This window comes from Canis lupus, chromosome 8, assembly GCF_048164855.1.
Source record: "Canis lupus baileyi chromosome 8, mCanLup2.hap1, whole genome shotgun sequence".
NCBI lineage: Eukaryota > Metazoa > Chordata > Mammalia > Carnivora > Canidae > Canis > Canis lupus.
Window position 1 is genome coordinate 46,392,438 of NC_132845.1, and position 26,973 is coordinate 46,419,410.

The 26,973-nt window shown below is 48.8% G+C and overlaps 1 protein-coding gene across 1 annotated transcript in view; it reads right to left on the bottom strand.

Moving 5' to 3' along the window:
- The window catches only part of LITAF (lipopolysaccharide induced TNF factor), a 30,395-nt gene extending 26,018 nt beyond the window's left edge, over positions 1-4,377 (bottom strand). The window contains exon 1 of the mRNA XM_072835808.1: positions 4,275-4,377. The gene's annotated coding sequence lies outside the window, so the exon portion shown is untranslated. The remainder of the gene's footprint in view (positions 1-4,274) is intronic.
- Between the last annotated feature and the right edge of the window lie 22,596 nt (positions 4,378-26,973).

The following is a 26,973-nucleotide window of genomic DNA, read 5'->3' on the forward strand; positions in this document are numbered from 1 at the left end:
ATCAGATCAACACAGAAAAGGGCAAGGCCTTCAGAGAAGATAAAGCAGCTTTTTCACCACCAACTTAATCCTCCTTCTTAAAATCAGTTCTTTCAAGGAGAGAAAAGGAAGATTCTCCACTTCTACTCCCTGCCCCCACCCTCCAGCCCCAGAAAAGGAACCCAGAGACCAGTTCCCAATATTCGGAATATTTGCATCACTGAAATCACCCCAGGGGAAGAGGGATTCCTTCAGGAAAAAAAAAAAAATGTAGGGGGGCAGGGGCAAAGGGCGCTCCTGCAAATTGTCAGGATGCCTAAGAAGACCGTTCCGTTTATACCCAATAATGTGAACAGAAGTGAAACCTGATTATAAAAACTCTAAGGAACTATCTGGCTTGTACACGTATTAAATCGAATATTGCTCAAAATTCTTAAACTAAGGGCCACTAGCTAGCAATCTTGAAAATACAAAGATACTGTGACGCTGTTTTAGTTGTAATGGAATTTAACCTGCCCACGGTTCTGAAAAATGTCCCAGGCGAATGAATGGTGCTTTCTAAACTCTAAATTAGTATGAGGAAGAATTTAGACAAACAAGGAAAATGGGATCTCCAGCCTTCTTCGGGAAAGGAAGTGAGAAAATTGTACTACAGGGCTTAGGCTATTTGACCTCCATCAAATGCAAGTCCAAGCTACCTCAGTAAAAGCACAGAAGCTCATCGGAAATCTCAGAGAAATTATTTTCAAATGCCATGTTCTCTGAATTGTGTCTGTTTACACGGGCTGACATGCCCCACAAATCAAAGATAAAGTTACCACCATCCGAAAGCCAGGTTCGAATATGGTGCAAGTACCAATTACAATGATTTGCGGGATGGAAAATCCTTCTACTGGGGAGGTGGGCTGCTCTCCGGAATCAGAGAGGGCGACTTCCCTCTGGATTCCTGGTGAAACCACATCCGCAAGTTTCCACAGGAATGATGAGTTTTGATGAAGCGACACAATGGGAACATCAGCAGGACTGCGTCGGGATGCAAAATTGTATGTGCCCTGATTACAGCTTCAGAAATAAACAGGCACCACGATAAAAGGCCAAGCCGCCGAACAAGGAAAACTGATGCTAACTCTTTGGTTCACAGGCTGAGATTATGCCCAATCTTCTTCTTTATCTTCCACGCTTTCTGTGATAGTGTTATTTTTTTTATATATAACTTTCAAAAATATCAATGCATCGCCTACAAATAACCCCCCTGGGCTCAGGGTTAAGGCAAGTCAATGCCAAGCTCTTAAATTTATCCCAGGAACACTGTCAATTCTAAAGTTCCATGACCTAAGTAACTGACCTTCTCTATCCTTCTCTCTCTCAACTTAACACCCATAAGGAAGAAAGTGATAAAGGAGGGAGTGCTTCAAGTTTTTAGGATCTCAGCGACTGAACTTCCTACCTCAAACTCTCAATGATTCCTTTCTTCTTTTTTTTTTTTTAAGATTTATTTTTAAGTAATCTGTCCCCCTCCCCAACACGGGACTCGAACTCACAACCCTGAGGTCCCGAGTTGCACGCTGTTATCGACTGAGCCAGCCAGCCGCTCTTCTGTTGGTGTCTTAACTAAAGCCTGTGAAACTACACACAGTTCTACTGAAGTCATGTGCACCCGAGGGACAACTATATTAGCCAAGGAAGTGTTGCCAAAGCGGCCCAAAATACCAATAGGGGTTAAAATAGTAAGAAGAAATTGCAGGGACCTAGGAAAGCACCACTCTGAGCACAAATAACAATTTTAAGGTTAAGAAAACAAGTTCAGAACAGACCAGGGCAGGCCAAGTGGGCACCGAAGACATCATCAACATGTCTGTACTAGCGACAGGCAGAGTTAAGGAGGTCTGTCTACCTGATGAGATGGACCACCTCTCCCACTGGGCTACTGTCATTGCAGTAAAAGCATAAAGAAATACAAGACAGGTTGTACGTGGTGCCAAGGCTCTAGGACTTCCTCTTATGAGCCTTCTTTCTTTCACCATCACTGTAGCTCTGGGTTAATTCATCTTTGGTGTGGGATGCCTGGGTGGCTCAGTGGTTGAGCGCCTGCCTTCGGCCCAGGGCATTATCCTGGGGGTCCTGGGATCAAGTCCCACATCAGGATCCCTGCGTTGAGGAGCCTGCTTCTCTCTCTGCCTCTCTCTCTCTCTCTCTCTCTCTCTGTGCCTCTCATGAATAAATAAATAAAATCTTTTTTAAAAAATTTCATCTTTAAAAAAAAAAATTCGTCTTTGGTGAGAGAATTTTAAGTTCCAGATGGGCACTAGCCCCTTCTTAGAGTGGTATCATACATGCCTCCATTCAGTAGGGGTGGTTAATAGCAAGAGTATGTACTGCTGATCTCTCTGAAAATTAACTTAGGTTGGGTTGGAAATGCCTTCTGGCTCCTCCCTCCAGTGGTTCCCCTTTTATGGTCCAACCCTCATCTTGTCTGTGCCTCCTCTGAAGCTTTGCCGAGACCCTTCTGTGCCTCTGGAATGCTGCTCCCCATATCCACCTGCCCCTTCTGCCACAGAAGCACAGGCCTCAGCTTTGTTACTAAACCCACTGTGACTATCCTGGCTCCTTGCTCACACCTCCCTCCTTCCCACTCCCCTCAAGATCCTTCCAGGCATTAGAAAGCACTGAATTTCTCACCTGCATGTGTCTCCATTTTCGACCCACAGTGTAGACCCCTCAGGGCCAGGAGCCATTTCTCCTGTGTCTTTTAACGGGCAAGGGTAGCACTTTGTTCCCCCACAGCCAGCCCATAAAAGGGACCGAAGGAGCAGAGGGAGGTCCACTCACCAAATTATCTAGTATTTTAGAGATCTAAGAAATTGATCCTCTGTCTCAGATCAATCACCCAAGTCACTTAATCCACAATAACACGACAGGGATACTTTTCCAAACACGAATGAAAGCACCTATTCTTGATGCCTTGAAGTAACAGGAAAGAGGGAAGATGGGCCTCCTCCATACTAGGTATTTCTTAGAGAGGCTGGTGCACATTCAGATCCCAGACAAAGGCCGGCTTAGAGTTAAGCCAAGTGCGGCATAGGGTGTTTCCATGCCAGGTAGAACCAGTCACCTGCTCTCTGGATTCTGATCCAACTATGATAAAACCAAACACGGTGGTGGAGTCCCAGATACCAGCTCATGCCTCCCTTTACAATGGCAGCCCGGTTCGTCCTATTTTAAAAGAAGTACCCTGAAAAGGCTGGGGGTGGGGGTAGGAAGGTAAGCGAGGTAGTCAAGCATATACCAACACAAGCCATGTCTTTCCTTACAAGGGCCCCAGGGGAACTGCAGGGCTAACCCGCGTTCCAGGCAGCCCCTCAACCAGCACCAGGCTACCAGGCTACGAGGCCAACCGGAGGGATTTACCCCTCTTGGGAAGCCGGGTGGGAGAGTCTAACCTGACGGGTTAGGAAGGGGAGGCCGGTGGCTTCCAGAACCCAGGTTTCCCTGAACACCAAATGTCAGTCCAAAAAGTAATGACATCCGCCCCATGAATCAGAAGCACAAAAGTGACCAGAAAACCAGTGAAGGTCCAACTGGCCTGATGCCTGGAATGTACCGCCCTTTCCAGAATATGCCCATTTCCCCATCTCCTGACCTTGACCAGGAGGTGCGGACACAACACCAACCCCACTGCCCAGGTCTGACCTGCAGAGCAGAGGGGAGCAGCTCACCTGCCAGGCCTGGCGGGGGAGGGGTGACGCCCACCTCTGCCACGGGTTCCCCAGCCCCCAGCCCGTGCCGCCAGCACCCAGCCGACCCCGGCAGCGGGCGGGCCTGGGCCACCCCTGCACTCACCCGGGGCCCCCTGACCCGCGGGGAGGCGGGCTGGCCGGCGCCACGGCTGCCTTCGCGCTCGGTCCGCTCCCCCCGGGGGCTCCCGAGGCGCCCGCGCGCCCGCAAAGGCACCGGCTCAGGATGGCGGGGGCGGCCCTTAGAAGCCGAAGGTCTGAGGCCGGCGTCCGGGAACTCTCCGGGACGATCCCAGCGCGGGCGACCGGCCCACTCGGGGGCGCAGGGCGGGAACCCAGCCCGTCCCGCGGTCGGGGAAGCCGGCGCCGGCGGGCCCCGCGCGGAACAGCTCGTCCGGACCCCTGCGCCCTCCAGCCCGCCCCGACCCCCGGGGCCCGCGCGATGCCCCGGGTCTCCCGGCGGCGGCTGCTCCCGAGCCCGGGGCCAGGGCTCACGCCGCCGAGCCCGGCCCCCGCCCGCGCCCCCGCCCGCGCCCCCGCCCGCGCCCGCGCTGCACTCACCGCCGCCCGCGCCGCCAGTCGAGCCGGGAGGTCTGAGCGCGCGGTGCAGCCGAGCTGCGGGGCCGGCCGAGCAGGGGGCGGGGCGATCCCAGGCTGGGGGCGGGGCCTGCCGCGCAGGGGGCGGGGCTAGTCATGGCCGGGGGCGGGGCCGGCCGAGCAGCGGGCGGGGCGATCCTTGGTTGGGGGCGGGGCCTGCCGCGCAGCGGGGCGGGGCGGGGCGAGCAGGGGGCGGGCCGGGCCGAGCCGAGCAGAGCCGAGCCGAGCCGGGGCCGGCGGCGGGGCAGCTCCGGCTCCCGCCCCTCCCTGCTCCTCGCCCACCCAGCGCAGCCTGGCGGGGTCCCTGCCCGAGGTTGCCCACCCTCCGGGTTCTGCCCCTCCCCTCCGCCCCTCGGGACACCCCGCAGAGTACACCCCGACCCGGCTCACTCCCGGGACGCCCCCGCTGACCTCGGAGCCCCCCATCGTCCGGTCCTGGGTCGCCCCTTGGGGATTCCGCTCCTACAAGTCGATCCCCTCCCCTCCGCGTCCTGATTCCCGCCTCCAGCTCTCCCCGCTCCCCTAGGCCCCCCATCTCTGGCATTCCTTCCTCCTCCCTACCCTCAGGCAGCGGGGGCCCATCAGCCTCCAGTCCCAGGTCCAAGGTTGCCTGCCCTCCGCAGGGCGGCCTTTCTCTCCCCAGTGCTCAGTCCTGCACATTCAGACGCATCCACACAGCCCGAAATACTCCGTGTGCCTTTGGGCAAGTCACGCACTCCTCTGGGCCTCGGTTTCCTGTGTATAAAATGGGCATAACAGTACCTGTCTCATAAAGTCTAAGAATGCACCGAGAAGGGTTTAGCACAGATTAGGTCTTAAATAAAACCAATCTGCTGTGCTACTACTTCCTAGGCCCCCAGGGTGGTCCACCACCCCTAGGTACTTTCTCCCTGGCTAAAAGCTCTGGAAGTCTGTATCTGATCCTCTGCCCCTAAATGGGTGCTGCCTGCCTATTTGACCAGAGCCTGCCTGCTAGAGTATTAACAGCAGCCCTGATCCAGCAGGGGACTCTGAGAAGTCCTCACCAGGCATTAAGGAGCCTGTGTGGCTTTCAGAGTACAAAGTCCTGGAGATGCAAGGAACCCTAATACGGCCATCTAGAGAAATGCCACTTGGGTGAAGAGCCTATGAGCCACTCGAGAGGGATTCATAGACCTGGATCCTACTGGACCATCCTCCAGTGATAGAATCCAGCTGCCTTTACAGTGAGACCCAGACAGGGAGAGTGACTTGCCCAAAGTCCCACAGCAAACTGTCCCCTCTGTCCTTGTCCAAAGCTCTCACCACCTTTCACCAGGTGGACCCAGCCATTATCAGCTGTGGACATATTAGTCAATTGGAGGAGGGGATTTCAAAGTCCTCCCAACCATGATAAATTGCCAGGCAGGTGTTATTAGTGAGGCCAATCTTTTATTTTATTTTTTTTTAATTTTTTTTTAATTTTTATTTATTTATGATAGTCACAGAGAGAGAGAGAGAGAGGCAGAGACACAGGCAGAGGGAGAAGCAGGCTCCATGCACCGGGAGCCTGACGTGGGATTCGATCCCGGGTCTCCAGGATCGCGCCCTGGGCCAAAGGCAGGCGCTAAACCACTGCGCCACCCAGGGATCCCTCAATCTTTTATTTTAAAACTATAGAAGAAGCTGAGTTATGCCCAACCTCTGCCATTCTCCATTTTCAATGTGGGCAAGAAGACCTGTTGTCCTGACCTGAAGCCAGAGTATCACAGGCTGCCACTAGCAAAACAAAAGCCTTAGAGAAACTCAGAGCAAAATGTTTTAAGAAATGGCCCTGTGGCTCCTCCTCCCTTCCTATCCTTCCTTCCTTCCCTCCTTCCTGCCTTCCCCTTCCCCTTTCTTTCCTTCTTCCTTTCTGCAGGGGAAAAGTAATTGCACAACTGAATTTACTGCTGTCTTTTTCTCAATGTTACTTCCTTTTTCTCCTCGCAACTGCTAAGCACAACTGGAGCTGGCTTTGCTTTTTCATATATCCTAAACACTTAACTGCGCCTATGAGTTTTTGATTATTTATGGGGAGAGCTGTAAAGCTGTGACTCTTTTTTTAATCCCTGAGAAACCACAGAGATTGAATTTCCAGCCCAGTGCTTCAGAGAAGGGGAGGAAAATGAACCAGGCACACGATCATCTCACTAGATGCTAAAAAAGCATTTGGCAAAATCCAACACCTTTTCATGAGAAAAACACTCAACAAAGTAAGAATAGAAGGAAACTTCCCACAAGCTGATAAAGAGCGTCTACTGCTAACATCCTCCATGGTGAAAGACTGGAGACGTTCCCCCTACCCGCCCCCGGAAGTCAAGAACAAGTAAGAATGTCTGTTTTTGCCACTTCTATCCAACATTGTACCAGAAGTTCTAGCCAGGACAATTCCACGTGAAAAAAAATCAGAAGCATCCAGATTGGAAAGGAAGAAATAAAACAGTCTCTGCTCACAGACAATATGATTTTATGTAGAGAAAATCTTAAGGAATCCACAACAACAACACCTATCAGTGCTAATAAACAAGTTCAGCAAGGTGGCCAGATTATTAGATCAACATACAAAAATCAGTTGCATTTCTAAACACTAGCGAGGAATGACACAAAAATAAAATTCAGAAAACAATTTAAGGAACTTTGACTTGTACATTGAAAACTACAAAATATTGCTGAAGAAATTAAAGACCTAAAAAAAAAAAAAAAAAAAAAAAGAAATTAAAGACCTAAATGAATGGAAAGACATTCACCTAGTGTATCAGAGTTCTATTAGAGAAACTGTACTTGAAGGAGAGGATAGATAGATAGATAGATAGATAGATGATAGGTTGGATGGATAGATGGAAAGATAGGTAGATAGATGATAGAGTAGATAGAATGGATAGGTAGGAAGTAGACAGGATAGGATGGAGGAGGGAGAGAGAGAGAAAGAGAGAAAGAGAAAGAGAGATGAAGCTCTCAGGCAGGAGCAGAAGCAGAAGCTCTGGCCCATAGGTATAATTCTTCCTCTGGGAAATTTCAGTTTTGCTCTTAAAGCCTTTTAACTGATTGGATGAGACCCAAATTACCCAAATAATCTCCTTTGCTTAAAGTCAACTTGTAGAAGTTAACCCCATCTAAAAAAAAATCTTCAAAGCAACACCTAGATTAGTGTTTACTTGAATTACCGGCTACTGTAGCCTAGCCAAGTTGATGCGTAAAACTAACCATCACAGATGTGGCTGCCCAAACTGATGTACAGATTAATATGATCTCTACCAAAATCCCGACTGCCTTATTGGCAGAAACAGAGAAACAAATGTCCCACTCTGGTGGGGAATGTTGATAACAGAAGAGGCTGTGCATGCCGGGGTTGGGGGGGCACAAGGGGTATGGGAAATCTCTGTACCTTCCTCTCAATTCTGCTGTGAACTTAAAACTGCTGCTTTTTTTTTTTTTTTTTTTTAAGATGTATTTATTTAGGGATCTCTGGGTGGTTCAGAGGTTTAGTGCCCGCCTACGGCCCAAGGCGTGATCCTGGAGTCCTGGGATCGAGTCCCACATCGGGCTCCCTGCGTGGAGCCTGCTTCTCCCTCTGCCTATGTCTCTGTTTCTCTCTCTCTCTCTCTCTCTCTCTCTGTATCTCTCATGAATGAATGAATAAATAAATAAATAAATAAATAAATAAATAAATAAATAAATATTTTTAAAAAGGTATTTATTTCTTTGAGAGAAAGAACACAAGCAGGAGGGGCAGAGCAGGGCAGAGGGAGAAGGAGAGAGAATCTCAAACAGACTCCACACTGAGCACAGAGCCCATGTGGGCAGGGCTCGATCTCACAACCATGAGATCACAACCAGAGCCGAAACCAAGAGTCACACACTCAACTGACTGAGCCACCCAGGCATCCCTTAAAACTACTTTTTAAAAAATAGTGGTTTTTTCTTTTTTTTGAGATTTTCTATATTTATTCATGAGAAACACAGAGAGGCAGAGACATAGGCAGAGGGAGAAGCAGGCTCCCTGCGGGAAGCCTGATGCAGGACTTGATCCCAGGACCACAGGATCATGACCTGAGCCAAAGACTCCAACATTGAGCCACCCAGGCATCCCTAAACTATAGGTTTTTTAAATAAAATGTTCTGGAGCTGGATGGTGGTGATAGTTGTACAACATTGTGAATGTACTTAATGCCACTGAACTGTACACTTAAAAATGATTAAAGTGGGGAGTGCCTGGGTGGCTTAGTCAGTTAGGTGTCTGCCTTCGGCTTGGGTCCTGGGAGCAAGCCCCACATTAGGCTCTCTGCTCAGTGGGGAGTCTGCTTCTCCCTCTGCCTCTGACTCTCCTCTCTGCTTGCGCTCTGTCTCAAATAAATAAATAAAATCTTTTTAAAAAATTTTTAAAGGTTAAAATGGTAAGTTTTAATGTTATTTATATATTTTCCCATAAGAAATAAAATTCAGTTAAAAATAGGCAGAGGACATGAGGAGATGTTTCTGCAAACAGCCAAGAATCACAGGAAAAAAAATGGTCCCCATCATTAATCATCAGGCAAATCAAAACCACAATGAAAAAAAAAAAAAAAACCACCATGAGATACCACTATGGTGGTCATAGAAAAAAAAAATTTTTTTTCAATGGAAAATAACTGGTATTGAGACAGACGTGAAGAAACTGAAACTCACACATTGCTGATGGCCATGCAAAACGGCACAGCTGCTGCTCCAGAGCTAAATATATACACAAAGTGATTGAAAACAGGTATTCAAACAAAAATGTACAGAGGAACGTTCATAGTGGCAATACACCAGTCAAAAGTGGAAATGACCCAAATGTCCATCAACTGATAAATGGGTAAACAAAATGTTGTGTATCCATATGATGGAATATCATTTGGGCATAAAATAGAAAGAAGTACCGGCATGTGCTACCATGTAGATTGAAAATATTGTGCTTGAAAACATTAAGCTCATTGAAAGAAGCTGAACACAAAAGGCGTCCCATTGTCATATGATTCCATTTGTATGAAATTTCGAGAATAAACAAATCTATGGAGACAGAAGGCTGACCAGTGGTGACCCTGGGGCCACGAGGAGCTGTGAGTGACTCCTAATGGGTATGAGGTTTCTTTCTGGTTGTGCTACAAATATTCTGGAAGTTGCTCATGGGGATGGTTGCACAATATTTTGAATGTACTAAATGCCATGGAATTGTAGGGTGCAAAATAGTGAAATGTTAAATTTTATATTATGTGAATTTTATCCCAATTAAAAAAAAAAAAAAGAGTAAGGGCACCTGGTTGGCTCAGTGATTGAGCATCTGCCCTTGGCTCAGGACATGATCCTGGGGTCCTGGGATCGAGTCCCACATCAGGCTCCCTGCATGGAGCCTGCTTCTCCCTCTGCCTGTGTCTCTGCCTCTCTCTGTGTGTCTCTCACGAATAAATAAATAAAATATTTTTAAAAAACAAAAAACAAAAACGAGTCTTCAGAGAAGGAACTCAGTCCCCAGAAACACCCCCCCCAGACTGGTCTCTGCTGCTTCTGATGACAAATTCTGGTAACTGATGTTTCCATAATACCTCTTCCGTTTGCAAAACACGGTTCCTGCCTATGTCACACGACTCATCCTCCAAGAAACCCTGAGCAGAGATTCTTACTGCTGAGTCAGGCAGACAGGGAATCTGAGGGGGGCCCTGTGCCCATTTCCTAGCCCTGACAAGCCCTTTGTTTTTGCTGCTGCAAGATGGAGCCAGAAAGGGGTGAGCTGGGGGGGTGGGGGGTGAGGAGGTGCTGGAGAGAGGCCTTGGGAGAGCTGCCAGATGTAGCAAATCAAAACACAGGGTGCCCAGTTAGGTGTGAATTTTAGACAAGCAGCTAGTGATTGTTTAGTGTACGTAGGTCCCAAATATTTGGGACCCAAATATTTCCCAAATATTGCAGAATTATAATGTATTCCCAATGTTGCATTGGACATACTTAGACTAAGGGGGGAAAAAAACCCCAAACACTCCTTGTTTGTCTAAAATTCACATTCACCTGGGTGTTCTCCTTTTTTTTTTTTTTTTTTTAGATTTTATTTACTTATTCATGATAGACACACAAAGAGTGAGAGAGAGAGAGAGAAGCAGAGACACAGGCAGAGGGAGGAGCAGGCTCCATGCAGGGAAACCAACGTGGGACTCAATCCCGGGGCTCCAGGATCACGCCCTGGGCTGAAGGTGGCGCTAAACCGCTGAGCCCCCCAGGGGTCCCTGGCGTTCTCCATTCTATCCGGCAATGTTACCTGCCCAGTCTGCTGGGGCCGGAGCAGGAGGCCCTGGGCCGGGAGCAGTGGCACCTGCAGCCAGTGCCCAGATGGAGGCCCAAGTGAGCTTCCCTGTCATTATGCGGGTCACCCCCTCCTGACCCCCCAGGGGTGCAGACCTGGCCACCCTTCTGTCTTCACCAGGCCCTGGAGCTGCAGGTAGAGTCTTTCCTGGTCTGCTCAGAGTGAGGATCAGGTTACCTGTTGTGGGGACCCCCCAAGCACAGGGAAAGGTGTCCTCGGGATGAGAGCCCAGACCCCCCTTCATAACGACACCCAGATGTCGCACTGCGTGTCCGTGTTTCTAGTCAACGGGACACGTGCCAGCCAGTGCAATTGGGAAAGCATGCAGAATGCTCCCTCCCCAAAGTCACCACTGGCTGCCGAGCCCTGGACAGAGCGCTTTGACCTTCATTCTCTCATTTGCTCCTTACAAAAGTCCTTGTATCCTAGAGCGGGGCACACTGAGGCCCAGAGGGGTTCAGGTGGCACCAGAGCTGGCAGGTGGTGGAGACAGAGGTCCAAGCGGCAGAGGGGCTCCCTGGGTGCCCCTGGCGAGGGGAGGAACCTGTCTGGAGATCTCGGCTGGGCCTGGGGTAGTTGGCAACGGTTGTTCCCTGTCACACTGGGGAGGGCAGGGGCTTGCTTCAACTCACACAGAACTGCTTGTCTCTGTTTTGTGGGTTGGGGCTCTAAGCTTCTATGGCCCGAAAGGTCTAGACCATCTGGAAGGCTCTAAGCTCCAGGAAGCTCTCCACAACATGGTGGCTAAACAGACTGGCTCCAGAAGCAGCAGCTGCTCTTACCAGCTGTGTGACTTTTGGCACCTTGCTTAACCTCTCTGGGCCTCAATAGCCACATCTGCGAAGTGGCAACGATATTTCGTCATAAGGTTTGGGGAAAGCAGCACCTGGTGCACCATGTGACTGTGTGTTAAATAAATATGATTCTGGGGTTTATGTCCCCCACACCCCCACCCCCCACCTCCAGTCCAGGGCTGTGGAATGGATGTGTCTGTCCAGGGCTTTCCCTCTGGCTCTCCAAGGGACCTCCTCATCTAGGGCTTTCTCCCAGGCGCACCATCACTGGCCTGTTTCCGCATTTTCTGGAATTTGAACCTGAACACCCGTGTTGGCACATCAGCTCTGGGGCGCCTGACCTGAACTGCAGAATGTGGTTCAAGGCTGGTTTCTCCTCCAACCGGAAGGAGAAGCGCAAGCTGGGGGCTGTGCTTGTGGGTCCCAGGAAGTCTGGGATCACCCCACCTCCAGAGGCTCTGACCAGGGCTTGGGGACAGGGGGGTGTGGGGGGTGAGGGGGTCAGGCTCCTCCACTTTGAGGAAACGGGCAGTGATGACTTCAATTCTGGCATGAGGCCTGGGCCAAAGTTCCCTGTTGGCTCCGTCCCAGCAGCAAGACCTCAGCTGGCCCCTCCCTCCAGACTCCCCCAGTTTCTCAGCTGTCCCACCGGCTCCCAGCATGGTCGTGACAGTGAGAAGACATCACGAAGAGAGCAGTGAGGTGCCTTGCCTGGCACATACGAGGCTTCCGTCCTTAAGCTCCCCGTGCATCAGAAACAAAAACCCGCAAGGCCTACGAACGTGCCTCCCTTTGCTTCTGGGATCACAGTTTTGTTGCTGTTTTTTTGTTTTGTTTTGTTTCTTACTTTTTAATGAATAGATTTTATTATTTAGAATAAGTCAGAATAATCGAACAAGTAATATAAACAGTTTCCCTATATCTCTATTCCCTGGCAGAGAATTTCCACAATTATTAAAACTTGCATCCCTGTGGAACGTTTGTCATGAAGAAGAAACCAGGGAGTGATATTGTTATTCGTTGAAGTCTATCATTTCCATGGAAGTCGGCTCTGTCGTGCCATAGTATGGGGTGTTTTTTTTGTATATTTTTTTTTTTGGAGTTCGATTTGCCAAAAAAAAAAAAGTTCTGTTTAAAAAAAAAAAAAAAAAGGAGTTCGATTTGCCAACATATAGTATAACACCCAGTGCTCCTCCCGTCAACTGCCCCCCTCAGCACCCGTCACCCAGTCACCCCATACCCCCACCCACCTCCCCTTCTACTATCCCTTGTTCGTTTCCCAGAGTTAGGAGTCTCTCATGTTGTGTCACCCTCTCTGATTTTTCCCACTCATTTTCTCTCCTTTCCCCTATAGTCCCTTCCACTATTTTTTATATTCCCCGTATGAGTAAGACCATATAATATTTGTCCTTCTCCGATTGACTCACTTCACTCAGCATAATACCCTCCAGTTCCATCCATGTTGAAGCAAATGGTGGGTATTTGTCGTTTCTAACGGCTGAGGAATATTCCATTGTATACATAGACCACATCTTCTTTATCCATTCATCTTTCGATGGACACCGAGGCTCCTCCCACAGTTTGGCTATTGTGGACATTGCTGCTATAAACATCGGGGTGCAGGTGTCCCAGCGTTTCGCTGCATCTGTATCTTTGGGGTAAATCCCCAGCAGTGCAATTGCTGGGTCATAGGGCAGGTCTATTTTTAACTCTTTGAGGAACCTCCACACAGTTTTCCAGAGTGGCTGCACCAGTTCACCTTCCCACCATCAGTGCAAGAGGGTTCCCTTTTCTCCGCATCCTCCCCAACATTTGTGGTTTCCTGCCTTGTTAATTTTCCCCATTCTCACTGGTGTGAGGTGGGATCTCATTGTGGTTTGGATTTGTATTCCCCTGATGACAAGGGATGTGGAGCATTTCCTCATGTGCTTGTTGGCCATGTCTATGTCCTCTTTGGAGAAATTTCTGTTCATGTCTTTTGCCCATTTCATGATTGGATTGTTTGTCTCTTTGCTGCTGAGTTTAATAAATTCTTTCTAGATCTTGGATACTAGCCCTTTATCTGATACATCATTTGCAAATATCTTCTCCCATTCTGTAGGTTGTCTTTGAGTTTTGTTGACTGTTTCTTTTGCTGCCCAGAAGCTTCTTATCTTGATTAAGTCCCAATAGTTCATTTTTGCTTTTGTTTCTCTTGCCTTCATAGCTATATCTTGCAAGAAGTTGCTGTGGCCAAGTTCAAAAAGGGTGTTGCCTGTGTTCTCCTCTAGGATTCTGATGGATTCTTGTCTCACATTTAGATCTTTCATCCATTTTGAGTTTATCTTTGTGGATGGTGTAAGAGAATGGTCTAGTTTCATTCTTCTGCACGTGGCTGTCCAGTTTTCCCAGCACCATTTATTGAAGAGACTGTCCTTTTTCCAGTGGATAGTCTTTCCTGCTTTGTCAAATATTAGTTGACCATAAAGTTGAGGGTCCACTTCTGGATTCTCTATTCTGTTCCATTGATCCATGTGTCTGTTTTTGTGCCAGCACCACACCGTCTTGATGACCACAGCTTTGTAGTACAACCTGAAATCTGGCATTGTGATGCCCCCAGCTATGGTTTCCTTTTTCAATATTCCCCTGGCTATTCAGGGTCTTTTCTGATTCCACACAAATCTTAAGATGATTTGCTCCAACTCTCTGAAAAAAGTCCATGGTATTTTGATAGGGATTGCCCTGAATGTGTAAATTGCCCTGGGTAGCATGGACATTTTCACAATATTAATTCTTCCAATCCATGAGCATGGAATATTTTTCCATCTCTTTGTCTTCCTCAATTTCTTTCAGAAATGTTCTATAACGTGCCTCCCTTTGCTTCTGGGATCACAGTTTTGATCTGCAGGCAGCAGCCGTGGCTCTGTGATAAGGGAATGGTCCTGTTCGAACAAATGAATTCGGGACACAAAACACCAACCACTCCCCAACCTGAGCTCCTGACTCAGTTTCCTCACAATCTAGAGCAGTATCAGGGCCCTCCCTCCTCAAGGCCTCAAGAACTCTAGATGATCTAAGCCCCATTCTTCTCTGCCCTCATCTCCAAACACCTTGACCTCACTTACTCGGCTCCAGTCACACTGGCCGAGCTAGCACAATCCTGCCTCAGGGCCTTTGCACTGGCTGTTCCCTCTTTAAAAACATTATCAGTGGGGATCCCTGAGTGGCTCAGTGGTTTAGCACCTGCCTTTGGCCTAGGGTGTGATCCTGGAGTCCCAGGATCAAGTCCCACATTGGGCTCCCTGCATGGAGCCTGCTTCTCCCTCTGTCTGTGTCTCTGCCTCTCTCTCAATCTCTGTGTCTCTCATGAATAAAAAAATAAAATCTTTAAAAAAAAAAAAAAAAAACAGTATCAATGAGAAAGCAATCCTGGTCAAGTGACCGGGATTTGAATCGAAGGTAGGACTACGAATAAATTCACCTGTTAACTGCTCAAATTCTTATTCCAATCCACTGCAGCCAGGAGCCCCCATTCCAAATCATGTGCTTGTGCACGTGCAGCCAGCTTTTCCCGCCTGGGAAGTGACAGGCCAAGTCACACCACACAAGAGCCCCAAGGCCCCTGGCCAGAAAGGCCGATGGCATGGAAGAGCTATGGAATCGGGGCTGAGGAGGGTCCCCTCCTCCAAAGCCTTCCGGGGACGAAAGAGGAAGTGAAGGAGGAGAAAGGAGAAGTGAGTGCGGGCCTGTCTCATTTCTCACACCAAAGCGGGTACTTCCCAGCATCGTGAGCAGGCTTGGAATGAAACAGGAGTGAAGTCCTGTGTAGTCATTGAAGGCAGGCTGCCCTGCAGGGAGCAAACAGTCCTGCCCCCCAACCCCCACCCCAGTACACCCCGAGGAGCCCCTCTCTAGACCATTCCCGGCTGCCATCCATCGAGGTGTCTGAGAGGGGCTCGCTCATTGACCTGGGGGTTCTGCTCTGAGAACTCAATCCACCGATGTCCTGATGTCCTCGCAGCTGTGCGCACAGGGGACATCCCACAGAGCCTCGCTGGTGACAGCCCATTGTGACCAGTCACTGCAGAGGTTCCTCTGCTGCTGTTCAGGAGGAAAAAAACTGTTCCAGCCCCGTAGGCCCAGTTATGGAGATCAGGCTGTGAAATCCTCAGATGGGAAAGGCAAGTTGTAGAGCAAGGGGGAGTAAGGGGTGGGGGGTGGACAGTTGACCTTGAACGTTAACATCTACAGCCTCTGTTTCCCTGGAAGTCACAGCCAGCAGTGGGGCGTGAAACCATATGACTGGGTTATGACCAGCCGCCTTTGCTCTTAATCAGAATGGGATGGGATGGGATGGGATGGGATGGGACAGACAGGACAGGATAGGATGGAAGAGACAACCCCAGACAGCATTTCTTATAATAAGCAGCATTACATAAAATTTCCAGGTAGTTATACGCCAGTGTCTGCGTGTACTAAGTTACAATGCAAAATCTATTTTTTTCACTGTGGCTTGGAGCTAAAAAAAAAAAAAAAAAAAAAAAAGTCTGAAAACCCTTGATACAGAAAAAAATTAAAGAAAGGACCCAGACAGCTGAGGTTGGCTCCCTCTGGAGAGAAAGTGGTGGTGGGCGGGAGCTTTATTTTATACAGCTCTGTACTTTTTTTTCTTTTTAAACAATGACCATGTATTGCTTTTGCAATAAAATAAAGAGCTTTTAAAACCTTTGAGAAAGAAACAAACGTGCATGCCTCAGTCTCCGGCAAAGAGGCCGGCCGTTTGAGCTGTCAACAAGTATTTGATGTTGAAAAAGGCTGAATCCCTGTCCGGACGGGTGCTGCCTCCCCGGAGGCTTCAAGGGCCTCCCTGGGTTTTTCCATTCATCCTTCTCTTTTCCCTTCCAGAAAGCCACAGGATCCTCCAAAAAGGAAACATGCCTTAAGATGCCAGACTCCGAAAATGGAACGGGCGTCCCAGGGGGAGCCCTAGGGATGCAGCTGCCCACTGGGGAACAGGGCTGGGATCGCCCCATCCATCCCCCAAAGGCCATTGGGTTTTCTGCTTAGCATTAAATCATCAGTATTTTCCACGTGGATAAAAGAGCCCTCCTGACTCCTTTTTTAAAAAGCCTATTTACAAATCCACCAAGGGTTACAACACATTGGGTGCGCCCAGCGATTTCCTATTATAAATGTCGCTGCAGTAGATACTACCGGGTATGTGGCCTTTCTTTTCTTTTTTTAGGATTAGTTCTTTCGGGCAAATTCCCAGAAGTGCGATCACTGGAAAGCAAAGCACAGACCCTTTCTGGGCCCCTGAAACACTCTGCCAAACTGCTTTCAAAAAGATCTGGGACTCCTACCTTTTCAAGGAACTGATGCTGGGGTGGTTAGGTCATCCCCACCTTTGTCCCCTGGCGTGAGCCATCTGTGACCCAGGGGCCCATGTCAGGGAGCCATGGCAATGCGGGAAAGAGCATCTTCCTCTCTGAGCTGGGCCTCCAAGGGCTCCGGAGGGCAAGGAGAGCATCCCCTCCTCGCCTCCCGCCGTGGAAGCGTGGCACCCCAGCTCTCAGCACCCTGAAGCCAGGGCGGGGAGGATGGGCATCTTTTCTCGGTGGGCTGCCTTGTGCGCCATGGACCCCATCCGCGGGTCGTGACCATGAGGAATGTGGCCTAGAGCATGTGATGCTGGGCGTCTCTGTCTGTTTGGGTTGCTGGGATACAACACCGTAGATGGGCTGGCTCGGAAACAACCCAGATTTATCTTTCATGGTTCCAGAGGCGGGGAGGACCAAGGTCAAGGTGCTGGCAGGTTCAGTGTCAGTGAGCCCTGCTTCCTGGGTCCCAGACAACCATCTTCTCTCTGTCCTCACGGGGAGCTCTGTGGAGTCTCTTCTCATGAGTGGGCACTGATCCCACTCATAAAGCCTCTGCCCTCATGACCTAATCCCCTCCCCAAAGCGCCACTTCCTAACACCATCATGTGGGTGACTAGGTTTCAACATGTGAATTTGGGGAGACCCAGACATTTGGTCCATAGCACTGGGTATACACCCCACAGAGATGGCAAGAGCCAACAGTTGTTCAGATGGGACAGCTGGGGGCACAGCTGGGTGCTGGCGTTGCCTCCAGGGACACCCCCTCCCTGCCCATCCCATGGACCTCCAGGAGGTCTGGGGTTCTTCTCCCTAAAAAGCTGAAAAGCTGCTGCTTCCTGCTTGCAAGAAGGGCTGGGAGGAGGGAGAAGAGGTTGGCAGGTGCTTTCTCTGCGCCCCTCGCCCCCACTCCAGTGTGTGGACCTGGAACCACCCTCCCCCGCCCAGTGAGAATCAACACCAAACTCCCACAGGGCCTTGACTCAGGCCCCCACTCCTGGCTCCCCATTTTCTCCTTAGGGCCTTGCTCACGCATGGTGTGTAATTATCCAGTTAGTTAAAGGATCAAATTTTTGCTAAACTCACCAAGCACTATTACAGCATCAACTTGCTCTCTACTGATCTCATCCACCTTCCCCACGCCCCCTCTGCCACTGAATTTTTTTTTTTTTAATAAACTTGTTTCAGGGAATTATTTCATTTTACGGACTGCATTATTTCGAAGCAGACCCCTGACATCAGCTCATTTCATCTGTAAACACATTCATTCGAGTCTCTAAAAGACGAAGACTCTTTATAAAAATATATCCGCAGAACTACGACGTGCTGGGGGAAAAAAAATAAAATGAACACATTTCTGAATTCCATCCAATGTCATCCAGTCTGGGTTTACATTTCCCCGGCTGTCTCATAAACATTTTTGAAAGAATCTGGTTTATTTGAAACGGGACCCTGTTCAGTCTGTCTCCAGGACCTGGCACTCAGCTTGTCTGGCACATAGTAGGTGCTCCATAAATTCTTGCCAGATGAACAAATAAGGTTAAAGAATTTTCAAGACATGGCTCACATTTTCAGAGTAGTTCTCAAGCTGGGCAACCTGACAGCCGTGCTGAGAGGGAATGCCTTTGGTCGTCCCATTTTACAGAGGATACGACTGAGGCACATGAAGTTGAAATGACCTGCCCAAGGCCACACAGTGAGGCGGTGATGCCTGAATGAACAGGTAAAGAGGGCGTGGGGCACCAGCTCAGTGTGCTAGGTGCTCCACGCTACCTGGCAACAGCCCTGAGTCTGCAGGTGAGGCTGTGCTGGGTGGGCCTTACCCACTCCCAAAGGCTCCCTGGAGGCATGAGGACAGACGGGCACAGGTTCCAGGGCCAGGAGTTAATCCCTCTTATAGACAGACACCCAGGGTACCCTCGTGGCACCCTGCAGAGCATTGCCTGGTCCGCTTTCTCTCCCCCGGGAGGACTCCAGGAACATCCTCCTTTGAGCCCCAGAAGGAGAGACAAAAGCATCCGAGGCTACCCCTTGTCCGTTTGGTCATGCAGCAGCTATCGAGTGATCATCACAAGATGCCAGCTGCTATGGTGAGCCCTGGAGACCAAGTAATGGCCAAGACCAAGTTTGAGTCCGGTGGGGAGATAGGACTTAAAGGAGACCATAAAATGCATTTATAATGGCCAGTGGGAAAGGGGCACAAAGGAAGGACGTAGAGGTTCTAGGCGCATCAGGGTGGTGTGGTCAGCGAGGGCTTCCTGGAGGAGGTGAGGCCAAGACTGATGAATGTGAACTCCTGAAGCTAGTGGCTGAATCCTCTTATTTATTTTGAACAATTCCAATTAACAAAATACTATTAGTAATGGTAATTATGAACAAGAATCGCGACGGCTAGCAATTACTGGATTATGTTGTTTTTCGTGTTTGTTGTATACATACTTCATCTCCTTTAATCTCTTCAAGAACCCAACAGGTAGAGACTGTTGTAAACCCCATTTTATAGAAGAGAAAACTGGGGCTCAGAAAGGTGAAGTCATTTAGCCAATTCACAGGACTCAGTGGGTGGGGGAGCTGGGATTTGAACCCAGGCCGGCTGGATCATGGGATGCCTTCTTTTCTGTGAAGAGGACCTCCTGCCCTGATGGACTGCTGGCTGAACCCAGGCCTAGGGCCTCATGGGATCATTTGAGGTTGTCTCTTTTCTCCAGCTGCGACCCTAGGCCCAGCCCAAGATGACTTCAGAGTCACAGGCGCCAACAGTACGCAGAGCCCAGCTGCTGCCTGCACCAGCTCTGCGGTCAGTGGGGAAGGATCTGAATTCTACTCTGGCTCTGGGGCATACTAGCTGTGGGACCCGAGGCAAGCTCTGCAGCCTCTCTGAGCTGCTGCTTCTGCCCCGGAAAAGTAGGGATGACGACAGCTTGACCTTGGGGGCCCTTTGAGGCAGGAGGAACAGCAAGGACAAGGAGGTGGGGGCCCATGGGATATATTTGGGGGATTCCATTGCACCACCCCCGGGACCCAGCACATGGAGGTGGGGAGGCGGAGGATGAAGTTGGAGAACTTGGGATGCCTGGGTGGCTCAGTGGTTGAGCGCCTGCCTTCAGCCCGGATCATGATCATGGAGTCCTGGGATCGAGTCCCGCCTTGGGGTCCCTGCAGGGAGCCTGCTTCTCCCTCTGCCTCTGTCTCTGCCTCTCTCTGTGTGTCTCTCATGAATAAATAAATAAAATCTTTAAAAAAAAAAAAAAAGAAGTTGGAGAGTCTCTGTTGGGCCAGTTGACTTCACTTTTGCTGGGTTTGAGGGCTGCAGATGCAGAGCCCAAGGGTAGGGATTTTTGTCCATTTCACTCCCTGTTGTAACCCCAGGGCCTAGAACAAGGGCTGGCACACAGTAGGCACCCCGGTTGTTGGACCGATTGAATCAATGAGTGGATGTCCATCCTGGCAGCATTCCTAGAGATATAGCTGCGGAGGATGTGAGGCAGGAACCACTGTTCTCTGGGGGGTAGTAAACTCAGCAAAGGCTTTTTAAAGGGGCTGATGCTTCAGGTAAGTGCTACTGTCTGAGCAAGGCCGGGGGGCGGGGGCGGGGAGAGCATCCCAGGCAAAGGACACTGCGTGGTCAAAGGCCTGGGAACTTGACAATTGTCTAGAGTCCAGAATGACGAGGTCAGAGGATGAGGTGGGTGTAGGGCAGAAAGGTTGGTGGCAAGTCAGGGATGAGCCCCAAGGGTCTGGGATAAAGCATTTGAAGGCTGCCCTTCTCTGATGAGGAATCGGAGAAGATTTTCAGAACGAGTACAGCAGGGTCAGAACTGACCGTGTCTGGCTGCGGGGATCTCCCCCCAGCCAAAAACCTATATCCTTTCACTGCAATCCAGAGCACGGCTGGATCCCAAATGCATACACCCCCACCCCAAAGGCTGCCTCTTTCATTACTGGTAACAAATGCAGGTGTTCCAGAAATATTTACCGAGCACCCTCCATAGCACAAAAACAACAGCTGACACGGATTAAGCATTTACTTTTGCCAGCGCTGGAGTCAGCCTTGGGTACATATTATTTCATTTAATTCTTCCAATAGCCCTGCGAGGTAAGCCATATTTCTGCCTCATACGATCCATAAGGAAACTGAATTCAGACATGTTTAGAGAATGGTCCAGGGTCACACAGCTGCTTGAGAGAAAATCTGGGTCCTGACTCCAGGCAATCTGGATCCAGAGCCCCTGTTCCTGTCATCATCCTGAACTTCCTAAAGCACAAGCCCTGCTTTCTGCCAACAGGTTGGGAAAATAAACCACCATACTCAGGCCAGGTGCTTGAAAAAGGGCTGTATTTGCTGAGCTGGCCTCAGCCTTACATTACAGTCCTGCTTTGGAGAATGTATGACATTCACTATTGTATAAGGGCTGTCGTCAAGGACAGTGTTGTCAGCTCTAGCACATTGCTGTGGCCCCTGTATCAAGGGTGGATATGAGAAAAGCCTTGAGTTCTTCAGACCCAGGAAAACCAGACTTCCCTTGAGCTCTTAATTTGTTTTCAATTTTGGAATGGTGAGCATCTTGAAACAGATTATTTCCCTTTTTGCTCTGGCCACTAGGAACCTCAGACCAAATATATATCCCAGCTCTGGAAATAGGAGTGTACTTTAAGATGGGCGCTGTTTTATTTTCCTTTCTTCCTCTTTTTTTAAATGACAGTTTCCCCATTTTAAAAAATCTCATTGTTGGGATGCCTGGGTGGCTCAGCGGTTGAGCGTCTGCCTTGGGCTCAGGTCGTGGTCCTGCGGTCCCGGGATCAGATCCCACATCAGGCTCCCTGCACGGGAGCCTGCTTCTCCTTCTGCATATGTCTCTGCCTTTCTCTCTCTATGTATCTCTCATGAATAAATAAATAAAATCTTTAAAAATAATAAAATAAAATTAAAAATCTCATTGTTTTTTGCTATCTTTGTTAGTTACTTCTAATCCCTTTTGGCAAGGGGCAGGGTCACAAATACATACAGGGATTTACTCCAGGGATGAAAGGATGGTTCAACATCTGCAAATCAATCGACATGATACACATTACAAAATGAAAGATAAAAATCATATGAGCATCTCAACAGTTACAAAAAAGCATTTGACAAAATTCATTATCCATTTATGAGCAAAATATCTTCAACAAAGTGAGTATGAACAGAACATATCTCAACATAATAAAGGCCGCATATGACAAGCCCACAGGTAACATCATACTCAATGGTGAAAAGCTGAAAGCTTTTCCATTAAGATCAGGAATGAAATAAGGATGTCCACTCTAACCATGTTTATTCAACATATATTGGAAATGCTAGCCATAGCAATTAGGCAGGCAAAAGAAATAAAAGACATCTAGCTAGAAAAGGAAGAAGTAAAACTATTTATAGACATGATTTTATATATAGAAAATCCTAAAGACTCCACAGGAAAACTGTTAGAACTAACAAATTCAGAAAAGTTGTAGGGTACAAAGTCAACACGCAAAAATCAGTTGGTTGCATTTTTATATACTAAGGTTACGACCTATCAGAAAGAGAAATTAAGAAAACAATCTCAATTATAACTGCATCAAAGGGATCCCTGGGTGGCACAGCGGTTTGGCGCCTGCCTTTGGCCCAGGGCGCGATCCTGGAGACCCGGGATCGAATCCCACGTCAGGCTCCCAGTGCATGGAGCCTGCTTCTCCCTCTGCCTGTGTCTCTGCCTCTCTCTCTCTCTCTCTGTGTGACTATCATAAATAAATAAAATTTAAAAAAACTGCATCAAAAAAGAATAAAATACCTAGGAATAAATATAATCAAGGAGATAAAAGACCTATACGCTGAAAATTGCAAGACATTGATGAAAGAAATTGAAGATACAAATAAACAGAAAGATATTCCATGCTTATAGATTGGAAGAATTTATGTTGTTAAAATGTTCATGCTACCCAAAGCAATCTACAGCTTCAGTGCAATCCCTACCAAAATTCCAATGGCATTTTTCACAGAAATAGAAAAAAATGATCCTAAAATGTGTACGGAACCACAAAAGATCCCAAAGAATCAAGCAATCTTGAGAACAAAACTGGAGGCATCACACTCCCTGATTTGAAACTGCTACAATGTTATAGTAATCAAGAATGTGGCACTGGCATAAAGACGGACACATGGATCAATGGACCAGAACAGAGGATGCAGAAATAAACCCATGCATAGATGGTCAACTAATTTATGACAAAGGAAGCAAGAATATACGGTGGGTAAAGGGCAGTCTCTTCAATAAATGGTGTTGAGAAAACTGGGCAGCAATATGCCAAAGAATAAAACTGGACCACTTTCTTACACCACACACAAAAATTAACTCAAAATGTATTAAAGGCTTAACTGTAAGACCTGAATCCAAAAAACTCCTAGAAGAGGGACACCTGGGTGGGTCAGCGGTTGAGTTTCTGTCTTTGGCTCAGGGTGTGATCCTGGAGACCCGGAATCGAGTCCCACACCGGGCTCCCTGCGCGGAGCCTGCTTCTCCCTGCCTGTGTCTCTGCCCCTCTCTGTGTCTCTCATGAATAAAAAAAAAAAAAAAAACTCCTAGAAGAAAACATAGGTGATAGGCTCCTTGACATCGCTCTGGGTGATGGTTGTTCTGGAGCTGATTCCAAAGGCAAGAGAAACAAAAGCAAAAATAAACAAGCAGGACCACATCAAACTAAAAGGCTTCTGCACAGGAAAAATAAAAAATAAAAAAACGGTCAACAAAATGAAAAGGCAGCCTACCGAACGGGAGAAGATATGTGCTAGCCATATACCCAATAAAGGGTTAACATCCAAAAAGAAAGAATTCATACAACTCAATAAAAAAAAAAAAAAATCCAAACAATCCAATTTTAAAATGGGCAGAGGATCAGAATAGACTTTTTTTTTCCAAAGAAGACAGACAGATGGCCAACAGACACATGAAAAGATGTTCGACATCATTCCTCCTCAGGGGAACACAAATCAAAACCACAATGAGATGTTACCTCACACCCGTCGGAACGGCTAGTATCAAAAAGACAAGAGATAACAGGTGGTGTCAAGAATGTGGGGAAAAGGAAACCCTCGTGCACCGTTGGTGGAATACACACTGGTGCAGCCGCGCTGGAAGGCAGTACGGAAGCTCCTCAAAAACGTTAGAACGAGAGCTACCACCTGATGCAGCAATTCCACTTCTGGGTTTTTACCCCAAGAAAACAAAAACACTAACTTGAAAAGTCATCTGCGCCTGCGTGTTCACCGCCACATTATTCACAAGAGCCAAGACACGGAAACAACCTAAGTGCCCATCAATGGATGGATGGATAAAGATGTTGGACAGATATACAACGAACTACTATCCAGCCATGACAAAGAATGAAATCTTGCCATTTGTGACAACACGGCTAGGCCTTGAGGGCATCCTGCTAAGTGAGAGAAGCTGGACGGAGAGAGACAAATACCCTATGATTTCACTTACGCGTGCAATCTAAAAACAGGACAAACAAATAAAACCAAGCAAAACTCATAGATACGGAGAACAGATTTAGTGGCTGCTGGCTGGGGGGCTGGGGCAGGGGGTGAGGAGGGCAACAGGGATGAAGGGGATCAAGAGGTACAACCTTCTAGGTATAAAATACACAAGTCACGAGAATGTGATCTACAGCACCGTGACTATAGTCAAGAATGTGGTGGTGCGTACTTGAAATTTGCTAAGAGAGTAGATCGTGAAAGTTGTCATCAGAAGAAAATAAGGGTTTTGTAGACTGTATGGTGACAGTAATCAGATTTAGTGTGGTGACCATTTCACAACATGTACAAACATCGAATCGATACATTATACCCTGAGGCTAAGGTAACGTGACGCATCAATTATACTTCAATAAAAAATATTAGTAGATTAAATACATAGACATACGAAAAATGAGGAACAATGCTATCATATCACTGGCCTCCCCCCAGCATATGCCAGTAGCACCCTCACCCCATAGTGACGACTGATGAGGTCCATGGCCAAATGTCCTTGGGTGGTGAGCTTGCACGTGGTTAAGAACGTGTGCTCTAGCCTGAGTTCCTTCGAGGCGGGTGGGGGGTGGCTTAGGACACCAACCAGGGCCTGGATCCAGGCTGGAACTTGGCGGAGTGAGAACCCCGGCTGCAGAGATGAGGACGTGCTCACCCCAAGGCCACATCGCCTGTCTCCAGGCTTCCTGCACTCAGAGTGCTTGCCCACATCAGTCCTCACGGCAGCCCCATGGGATCAGAATTCAGTCCCCACTTCACAGATCAAGGCACCGGGGTCCAGAGAGGCTGAGCGGGTGGCCCAACCTCACAAAGCAAGCCGGTGACAGGGCAAAGGATGCAAACACAGAGCCATCTCCCTGCTTCTTGGGGAAGCTGAGAACAGAGTGACCACAGTGACCATCCAGCAGGGATGTCAGCTGGAGCCTGCAGCGTAGGTCAGATGTGACTGGGCAGGGGGACCCCAGGCTGGGAAATCCCAGCACGGAAAAGCCCACAGAGAGGCACTAGGATGGCTTGCTTTCTTTCTTTCTTTCTTTCTTTCTTTCTTTCTTTCTTTCTTTCTTTCTTTCTTCTTTCTTTCTTTCTTTCTTTCTCTCTTTCTTTCTCTCTTTCTTTCTCTTTCTTTCTTTCTTCTTTCTCTTTCTTTCTTTCTTTTTTTTTTTTTAAGATTTTATTTATTTATTCATGAGAGACACACATAGAGAGAGAGAGGCAGAGACATAGGCAGAGGGAGAAGCAGAAGCAGGCTCCATGCAAGGAGCCCGATGTAGGACTCGATCCCAGGACTCCAGGATCATGCCCTGGGCCAAAGGCAGGCATTAAACCGCTGAGCCACCCAGGCGTCCCTAGGACAGCTTTCTAATGACGAGGGACTCCCGAGAGAACAGAAAGCCTGGCCACAGATGCTCACAGCACCACTCCTCACCATCATCCACATGGAAGCCACCCCAGTGTCCATCAACAGACAAACGCATAAACAGGAGGTCCATCCACATCGTGGAAGAGCATCCAGGGGTGAACGGAGTAGGGTCTATACATGCTGTGACGTGGACGAGCCTTGAAAACACGGTGCTCATCAGTGAGAGCTTTGGAAGCTCTGGCGGGGGGAGCGCCGCTCCCCGTAAACCCTCATCCCAAGACCGGTCCCCCTCCATCTGGGAAGGTCACCCCCTTCCAACAGAGCATGCAGCTTCGGGAGGGACACGCACGGAGGGGTGAGGGAGGAGGGAGCCGCCCCACCCCAGCCACCCGGAGCCGCTGAATCAACCCCGGTGATCGTGGGGTGACAGATGTCACGGCCACATGGCCATCACATCCAGAAACGTGATCCTCAGCAGAAGGAGCCGGACACGGCAGGCCACGTTTTGTTCGATCCTGTGTATGTGAAGTGTCCTGGAGAGGCAGATCCCCGGGGACAGAGAGCAGATGAGCGCTGGCCAGGGGCTGGGGGAGCAGGGCCATCGGCGGTGACAGCTAAGCGGGAAGGGTCTCTCTTCTTTTTTCTTTTTTTCTTTTTTTTTTTCTTTTTTTTTTAAAGATTTTATTTATTTATTCATGAGAGACACAGAGGGAGAAAGAGAGGCAGAGACACCGAGAGAGGGAGAAGCAGGCTCCATGCAGGGAGCCCGACATGGGACTCGATCCCGGGACGCCAGGATCATGACCTGGGCCAAAGGCAGACGCTCAACCGCTGAGCCAGCCGGGCGCCCCAAGGGTCTCTTTTCCAGAGCGCAAGAGCATGCTAAACTGCGATGGCTGCAGAACTCCAGATACTGAAGCCACTGCTGGAACTGTGCACTTGAAAGGCAGAATCGTATGGTACGTGAGCAGTGGCTCAAGAAAGCTGTTTTTTAAACCAAAAAAAAAAAAAAATAGACTCAGGTGCGTGGGGCAGTCTCACGGCTGAGGGTTCAGTCTTCTGTGTTGGCTGCAACCCTGCCTCGCTGTGGGACCACGGGCACCTCGCATCCAGAGCCTCAGCTTCCTTATCTATAAAATGGGTACATCAATGGCCCCCCCGTCTGCTACGGTCGAAGGAAGAGAAGATGAAGGAGAAGCTTGAGACCGGAGCCCACCCTACAAGTGCTTCATAGACATTAGTCACCAGACATCGGACTCTGGATGTGCCTCTTCCTACCCGCTTCTCCCTTGAACTCCAGAA